The sequence below is a fragment of the Hibiscus syriacus genome, unplaced genomic scaffold (assembly GCF_006381635.1).
Source record: "Hibiscus syriacus cultivar Baekdansim isolate YM2019G1 unplaced genomic scaffold, ASM638163v2 tig00112542_pilon, whole genome shotgun sequence".
Classification (NCBI taxonomy): Eukaryota; Viridiplantae; Streptophyta; class Magnoliopsida; order Malvales; family Malvaceae; genus Hibiscus; species Hibiscus syriacus.
The window spans coordinates 1-9,514 of NW_024063363.1; the positions used below are offsets into that span (position 1 = coordinate 1).

At 35.4% G+C, this 9,514-nt stretch overlaps 1 pseudogene; it reads right to left on the reverse strand.

Moving 5' to 3' along the window:
- Positions 1-253: 253 nt before the first annotated feature.
- On the reverse strand, positions 254-8,557 carry LOC120181874 (annotated as a pseudogene).
- Between the last annotated feature and the right edge of the window lie 957 nt (positions 8,558-9,514).

The window sequence follows — 9,514 nt, forward strand, 5'->3', positions numbered from 1 at the left end:
CCTTATTCAGAAGGGGGTTTTTAATGAGGCTACAATTCCTATAAAAAAAAACAGAGAAACAGGTTCAGGTGCAAGTGTATTTAACCTCCTATAACATGCAAAAGATCATAAAATCATAGGCTACAATTATTTGGGCTCATCTAGACTTTTTTTTTTTTGTGGGGGAGGGGGGGGGCTTGAGAAGGGGTGCATATGATTGATTAGTAATTCCATTGTAAAACGAATTTGATGATACTAAACTGTTATAAGAATCCTATAAAGCTAACATGTATTTTTCACTTTTGTAAAAGAAACCAACAAATAAGGTTTGGGTTAGCAGCCCTTCTGTGAAATGAAACTCTAACATAGAACCACTCCAACCTGGCAAGGAAAATACCATTCCTAACACAAGATCATATGCACGACATATTCGATTGAGAAACAGTAGTTCAAGCTCACCATTAAACATCAGTTCTGTTACAAGCAGTTCATCTCCAGTGTCTATCAAGCAGGCTGCCCGCCCTTCAACTGAACAACACCATCAGCATCAATATGACCTAATTCTTCAGGACCCTTGAACGATTCCTAAGTTCATCACGGAATTTTTGAAGCTGCAAGAGGAAAAGGAAACTTTAATCAAAATTCATGAGATGTTAGCAGTAAAGAGCGTCACAAAAGATATCCAATTCTGAGCATCGTAGGGGTTTTGGCCCGGGGGGGGGGGAACAAAAACCCGCACATAGTCAATTTCTGCATCTTAAACAGAGGGGCAGTTGGTACACAGCTATTCTGAAGTTGGAAATATTATTTTCTTTTAACTCCTAGTTCAGGCAAGATAGAATAACAAGTATAATTTGTGCAGTTACCAAAGTTTGTAGGTTCATGAAAAAAAAGTACCATCTTTAAGCTATTCTGAGATTACTAAGAAGCACCAACATGGAAAATCGGCTCGTGTGGGTGTTCGACATGAACACACCTGGATATGTGCGTGACATGCCAAACGAAAAAGCAAATTGGTCATGGCCCTGACACAGACAAGACATGGGTCTCTCAAAACAGACACAGAAGACACATGAAGAACTTTTTTTGGCAACGAAAGACAGGACGAAAGAACTCTGTTGCTTGGACTTGACATTTTGAACAGCACACCTGTCTCAACATGAGTGAACACCGACACTAATATGGAATCTGTATCATATTCGTTGGACATGGCTTATTGTGACTGCCAGAGCCCACAGCTGATAAAACTAAAACGGTAGAAGCAGCAAGGAAGGTTCTGGAAGAAGAAGATGATGAAGGCTTGACAAAAGTAATTAACAAATAGCAGGTGACTGCATTTTTAATTGAGGTCGCTGTGGCTGGGGATAAATGGAGACGAGAAAAACAACAACAAATAAATAAAGCAAATTGCACATCGGTTGTGTACTAAAAAAATCAATTACTTACTAATTATTGATTCTTTCATGTGAAAGAACCATTTGATTAAATTTATATCTACTAAGATTATCAATTCAGCAAAGTGTTAAAATGAATTGAAAATAGTGAGCAAACTTAGGAGGAGTTTAGCATTTTGCCTTTTCTGCTTCAAGCCAAATATAATACAACTATCCTCCAATCTGCAGGTCATGTGACATCCACATAAATAAGGCAAATGGAATACCTGGGAATCACGCATTTTTGACTTGAGCTGTTGAATCTCATGATTCACCTCTGCCTTCCGCTGGAAAGATCTAAGTTGATGCTCATCTTGAGACTACAAAGAATGAAGTAGAATAAGTGTAACAGCTAATAGATATCTTAAAACAACTACATGCCAGTATCTATTATTATATGCAAGCCTATTCTTTAATAGAAACAATAGAAACAGAATTCCAAATACGAAGTGGTATGGCAAACCTTGTGGAGTGGGTGAGAAAACAACTTCTTTTCATGTTCCTCAATTTGTTTCACTAACTCAACAATTTCCTGGTCTTCAATTTCATGTCCTGCAAATTAATATAAATTAACAATATTTTTACTTACCCAAGGTTATCTCACCAGAACAAATTTAAAATTTAAAGAGCTTCTACTAAATATGTATGATGCTCAAAGGGAATAGGAATAGACAGCATACTTTTAAGCAATAAAGAACGATGAAGCGTGAAAATGTAGAATGGATACAAAATACCATGGAAACACTTGTTAAGTGACAGCTACTACAGAGAATACAACCATGAAATCAGATGCTTTGTTAATTTCACATTCGTAATAATTTGGGCTAGCAATTTCGCACTCTTTTCATGAATAAAGGCTAGTGCCTGTTGTTATGTACAAGGTAGACACTTGTAGTTTTTTCCTGATACATATGCCCCTAGGGTAATTATGGCAATTTTCATTTTAGTTCGAATGAATCTTAAAGCTCATTTGGCATTGCAATCAAATTGAATTTCATCTCAATTACCAAATACTTATCTACTAACAAAATGCAAACTAGATAAGATATCTCAATTAAAATCCCAATTGAGTTAAATTTTTTCTAAAGCAGCAAAGGGTCTGCAATTGTGATTGCTTTCAACCACAATGCCAAACTGGGCCATACTTTGAGTTTAAATAAATTATTACTGTTTCCCTGTGTTCTTAGTTGTGTCTTTCCTCATTCTAATTTGCAAGTATGATTCTCCAATGACGATAGGTTAATACTTATTTATATCTATTTACTGCAAGACTTGGTAGAGTTTATTTTTAATTAAGATTTTAATTATCGAGAATTCTTGGATAATTTCTTTTTGAATGAGAACATGGAACAAAGTGCAGGAGTTCCAACTAGCAACCATCAATAGCAATTAGCAATGAACTTAAAAGGAAAAAGTTTTCAGCATTATATAACTCTTGGTTTTACTAGGATAAACACCCAACTATAACTTGATACTATGAATAGTTACCGTAACAGGATTTAGTTTTGGAAGGCCTTGCGGAAATCGAGTTCCTAGCTCCTGCACTGCAAGTGATAAACTCTGCCTGGCTTCAGGTGGCCGAAGATCAGGAGGTATGGATACTTTAATTTTACTCAGAGCCGAAATAAGAGGCAACTGGACAGGAACCTAAAGCATATGAAGTCAGAGGATCAGAAATTTCAAAGGACCAAGCTGAAGTTTAAATTCCGCAACTATCCTGTGTCAACTTACCACATGCATTTCACCCTTCTCCCCTGGACAGGGTGGGCATGGTTTTGGTCGTGCACCATTCTCACTTGAACCAGGTGAACAGTTAAGTAATGTATCCACAATATAACCACCACCACGTGCAAGCACTGTACCTGATCCTGCCGGGGTCCTTTTTACAACATTAACTACAACTCCCCAACCCCAATCTGTACTGCCTTCCCTTACTTTGATCTGCAAATCAATGTTTAATCCATGTGTCAAAACTGCTAAATTAAAAATTAACAGTACATCTCCAAGTTAGATGAAATAAAGTGACCCGAAAAAATAATGTGTATATCTACACTTAATAGCAGGACACATTATGCAAGTTATGGTATTTAAGCATGGATCCATGTATTTAAACAACCTGGACACCGTGAGACAGGGAACACTAATGGCAATCATGATGTATATTTATTATAAATACACACACATGCACACTACGAAAAATTTATTTCTGCCAAAAACAGGCAGAAAAATATTTGAAACCTAAGCTCAGTTTCTGGCAAACTGGATAAAATAATTCTTGAGAATATGCAAGAATTAATGTATTTACATAAAATAATCATCCAGAAAGCACAGAGCTGTAAGCTGTTTATCTAGTTACTGAAACATAATTTCTATTCAAAGCAGTCTGCCACATGTTATTAAATCAAAGAAAATTACTTGTGTGGGGTAAATAGGAATTAAAAGAAGGGACTTGGATTTTGAAATTAATATAAATTGTGTACAAGTATGTGCAATATAACCTTCATGATTGTTTTCAAATTCACGGATTTGAAATGACTACAGGTATTTGCGAATTTAAAATATAGTCATTTACATCGTAACTAAATTGTGCATGATGTAGGCAATTCATTCCCACAATTTATTTAACAAACTAAATCCAAATTCAGTATCTCAAATTCATCTTTCCAAACACGAATAAGCAACCTAATTCACGGATGTCATTTTAGTAACATTCATTTTGATGTGATAACACATTGGTATAATTTTTTTTATCAGAATTCTGACAAAAGAAAAGCCTGATATGAATCCGTACGTGGACCAATGGAAATAAAGACAAGCTGCATTTCCTTTGCAGCCATACCTAATTGGGATGGACAAACAAATGGTACAGTTTTTAAATTAACTCGTGTTATACAGGAGTTGCATAATGACCTTAAAGAAATGGCAACTCCATTTCAAAAGAAATATAAAATTTTGACTGAAATGTTTGCTACATAGAGAATTTTCTTATGGATGTTTATGGCAGAAAAAGTATATTTTAAGGAACTTTGACGTAACTAGCAACTAATAACAAGAAAGAATAAAATGATACATAAACATATGCAACAATAGACTCATCTGTGGTACAACATATTTAAAAACTAAAGAGCAAACAGTAATAATAATCAACACCACTACAATAAGCACATACCAGCCGTCCAGTGTCGAGATAATAAAGAACTCTTTCAGGCCTAGTAATTTCTGACATTAACTTCTTCTCTAATTGGGCGAATTCAAGTTTTAGTTTATGATATTCAGCTACTTCAGCCTGCACATAAAAATAAATCTTTGTATTGACTCAAAAAGTTGTCAAAACAGGTTTAAAAAGGGAATGTGATTACCTCTCCAGAAGCATCTAGCAAAGCAGCTTCCTGCTCCAGCTTCAAAACCTTCTTCCCTATATCAGGCAAGGTCTGAAACAGATAAAGATCAACAAGTTATTGTACGTCCAATACGCTTATGCAAAAGAGGACAAAAATTCAGCAGAGACCTTCTCATACTGAAACTGGTGGAATGAATTCCTTATCACATGCTCCGCAGTCATCTGCCCTTCTGCACGGCTCATTAAATTCAAAATTGAATAGTAGCTCAGTCTGAAAGTACTGACTAAAGGAGCTGGTTTACCCAGAACCATGTCCTTGAGTGTATTCATCTCCATCTGTAAGCAGAGGCAATGTGAACATTTTTGTCTTTTAAAAACAAATAGCAAGAGTATCCAATATATGCCAGCCAAGATTCCACTCCAGAAAGGAAGTAGTCCAACAATTATGCATTTACAATGGAAAAGGCAGTACATAACATTAAATCCTGGAAGGTTCTACTGCAAAAGTAAGTGCTTCAATAAATATAAATTTACAGTGAAAAAGGCAGTACACAACATGATATCCTGGAAGGTCAAAATTAAAACGTCATACAAATCTGAAAGAAGATGCAACATAAAATTGTTTTCTTCTTTTAAAACATACAGCAAGAGTATCTAACATACTGCTAGCTGAGATTCTAATCCAAAAAGACAGTACTTCAACACATATAAATTTACAATGAAAAAGGCAATACACAAAAAGAAATCCTGTGAGGTCAAAATTAAACGGGAATCTTGGAAGGCTTTCTAAAATCGGTAAAACAATGATGAATAATTGCAGAACTCAAATGCACATAAAAACATGGCATAAAATTACCTGCTCATCAACCATGATAATACAAATACCACGTTCATCTTTGCCCCGGCGCCCTGCCCTTCCACTCATCTACAGGGTTTAGAACAAAGTATATGACCATCAGCTTCTTCAAAAAGTCTCAATTGATTAAAAGTAAAGGTAACAGAATATTCACTCACCTGGATATACTCACCAGATCCCATATAACGATGGCTATCACCGTCCCACTTCTTAACAGAAGTAAATACAACAGTTTTGGCCGGCATATTTAAACCCATTGCAAACTGAATCAAAGAAAAATCATCATGGAAGATATTCAACATTGATATTTTGAGCTATAAATGAAATGAAGAGTTAAAAAGCGCATATAAGAAAGATTGATGGTTGGATGCCTTGTGATGATCTTACAGTTTCTGTGGCAAAAAGTGCCTTTATTAGGCCTTCTTGGAAGAGAAGCTCAACCAATTCCTTGATAACAGGAAGAAGACCAGAATGATGTACAGCAATGCCTCTCATAAGCAGAGGTAACATTAACTCAATGGCAGGCAGATTTCTATCTTCTTCATTCAAGCAAAGCACTGCATTGCGGAAAACTTGTTCTACATCATCCTTCTCCTCCTGCGTGTTAAAGTCCAGCTTTGACATAGACATTGCATGATATTCGCACTCTCTTCTACTGAAGCTAAAAACAATGACTGGATGAAACTTCCGTTCCATAATCATCTGAAATTCCAAAACAGTACAATCAATTAAGTAATAATGTACAAAATATGGTTACAATAGCAGCAGGCATAGATGACCAAAATTTTATTAACCATGTTTAATTATTTAATATCATCATTTCTCATGCACACGGATAAACTGTCTATAGCTCCTTGTACCAATTCTGATTTATTTTTTTTACTATGATCAAAAGAAAGAATTATTTAGGAAAGACTGCAATCCAAAATGTGCAAGGTAAATATTGAAGGATCAGACTTTGCCATGGTTAAGTTTAATTGCATATCAACGGTAGGATCATCAAAATCATAGACATAAGAAGGACATCAAGAGATTTGCACGCTGAGCATTTTTCACTTCTCAGCACATAATAACCCCCAATAGCATGATTTTCCTATTGTTCAGAATATGGCAAGGCATTCTTCTATTAAAAGTGGCTCACAACCTCCACCATAAAGATCCTAAATGATTAGTAACATAAACTTAAAAAAGTGATCAAATTATTTCAAAACGTTCATCCTATACATGGTTCTTGGAAACCAAGCATCCACTTCACTTTTTTCCCTTTGTTCTCCCCTTCTCTAACCACATACTTTGCAGGGTAAAAATCAATGACTACAGGAGCCATTTCCCCCCAGCAAAAAATTATGCAATCATCATTTTTTTCTCTTCACAAATTAGTTTTTGAAATCATTTCACAGTTTACATCTTAGCACCAAACATATGTCAACATCCATAAGCAAATTAATGACAGCATCCCCCACTATAACATTTTGGGACTTCTAAATGGAAACATATCATTGAAATTTACATTTTAAGAGAAGGAAGCATCCTTTTATACTTGAAAACTTTGCTTCAGAAGGAAGAGAATAGGTGACTATGTCAAAATCAAATCCTCAAGAAAGTAAAAAATTGTCTGCCAATTGAGAAGATTTTAACCATGCAGATTATGCCCATGAAAAAATCCCCTTCCATTTGAACTACCTGCAGCTCTAGAATCGATTATGTCCCCAATATAAATTACTTAGAGATAAAAAAAATTTAGATATTCATTCCTACTTGGATGCATATTGCATAATAAAGCAGAGGAAAAGCAAGAGAGTATATTTTGAACAATAATGAAAAGCATCTTAATAAAACAATCAAGAGCAGCGTCTAAAACTAGAAGCAACACCTTTACAATTTTGTATATGTCAGAACCCCCTGAAGAACTCCCACCTTTGCCAGCTCTCCCACCACTCTTCCCATCTTTATTCTTGCTAAAATCACCCGGTCTCTGCTTTACGAATGAATCCTGGAGCTTCATAAAATTGTCCTCTCTAAATTGCTCATTCTCATCAACCACAAGGTACAATCCACTCCCACCCATGGGGAAAACATAATGCTGCAAAGGAGTTGGACGGAAATCAGTGTACACCACATGGCAAGGCTGTTTGTGTAAATGACAAATCCACTCTGCGAACTCTGTGGCATTGGACATTGTCGCAGAAAGAAAAACCATTTTTATTGCTGGTGGCAAAAATATTATACTCTCTTCCCAAACAACTCCTCTTTCCCTGTCTTTCATATAATGAATTTCATCAAAAATAACCCATGCAACCTCCTTCAAATTTCTGAGCCCCTGTAAAGCATCCCTCTAAGAATTTCTGTGGTCATGACCAGACAACTAGCATTAGGCGACAAGGTAACATCACCAGTCATCAACCCCACATCTTCGAACTCTTGATGCAGCTCCCTGTACTTCTGGTTACTCAGAGCTTTCAATGGTGAAGTATATGACCCTTTGCTTATCTCTGAAGGCCATGGCAATGGCATACTCAGCGACTGCTGTTTTACCAGCAGATGTATGTGCCGAGACCAAAACTGACTCATTTCTTTCTAAGCACGCTACAGATACACTCTGAAAGGGATCAAGCTCAAACGGATAAGTTTTAGCCATTTCCCCCTTGTAGGCTGGATTCGAGAGAGTCCCGTGAATGGATTCATCTTTAGTTGAAACGTACCCACCGGGAACTGCAACCTCATGCACACATGTCCGCGCTATTGTTCTCCGTTTCGAGGCAGATTCTTGCTTAGGGGTCTCTGTAACATCTGCATTTTCAGGTGATTTTCGTTTCCCTAGTGCAGCTGATTCTTCCTCCATTCTAAGGGTTTTACTGAACCAGGGTTTCAAACAGTAGTTCAAAATCTCAAAATTTGTGCTCGAAATATCACGCCCGAGTGAAAATCAAATCAAAACAAGTTTAGGGTTTCGAAAATTACCTTATTTGAATTCCTGATCTGACGTAAACTTGAAGGCAAGAGATGTCTTGAGTAGAGGAGATGGAGAGGGTTAAAATTGGAGCCGGAGAAAGACGAGGATCTTGGCGGCGGGGATGTGCGAAGAGAGCTGAGAGCGGGTCGGAAATTTTTAGAAAACCTTCTTTTCATATATAGATTTTCTTTTTCAAGATTCCATAAAAATATTGAGAATTTTGAAATAAGCCACATTTTGGTCATGAATTTGTTCATCATTTCTACACTATTATTTAAAATTCACTTTAATATTTAATTTATATATTTATTATTTCTATTTTTATCTACAAATATCTATATTTGTTTTTATTGGTTTTATTTTCTATTTTAAATGTTATACTTTTATAAATTTTCTAATTTTAAAATGACTATATGTTTGTAATCTATATAAGATATTTATGTAATAATGCATAAATGGATAAAGTACACAAATGGTCACTTGACTATAAGTTACTATTTTATTAAGTCTATCAACTACTAAAAGTTATAAAATGATCCTCCAATTATAGAGTGTTGTTTTGTTGAGTCTCTCAACTATTAAAAGTTAAAAATGGTTACTCGACTATTCATTATGTTCCAAATTCATCATTTTTGTTAAAAATTTGACGGTTGTTTAAGTTTGACGTTAGCATGATAGCCGGAATATGATAGTCGTTTGAGATTCTATAATTAGATTTTATTATATTACAGTCAATATGTTGACATTCAACTCAAATATCATTTATTTTTTAACAGAAAATGATGAGTTTTGAACATAATTGATAGTAAGGTGACCATTTTATAATTTTTAATAGTCGAGAAACTCAACAAAACAACACTCTATATCGAATGATCATCTTATAACTTTTAACAATCGATGAACTTAATAAAGTAGCGCCATAGTCAAGAGACTGTTTGTGTACTTTACCATAT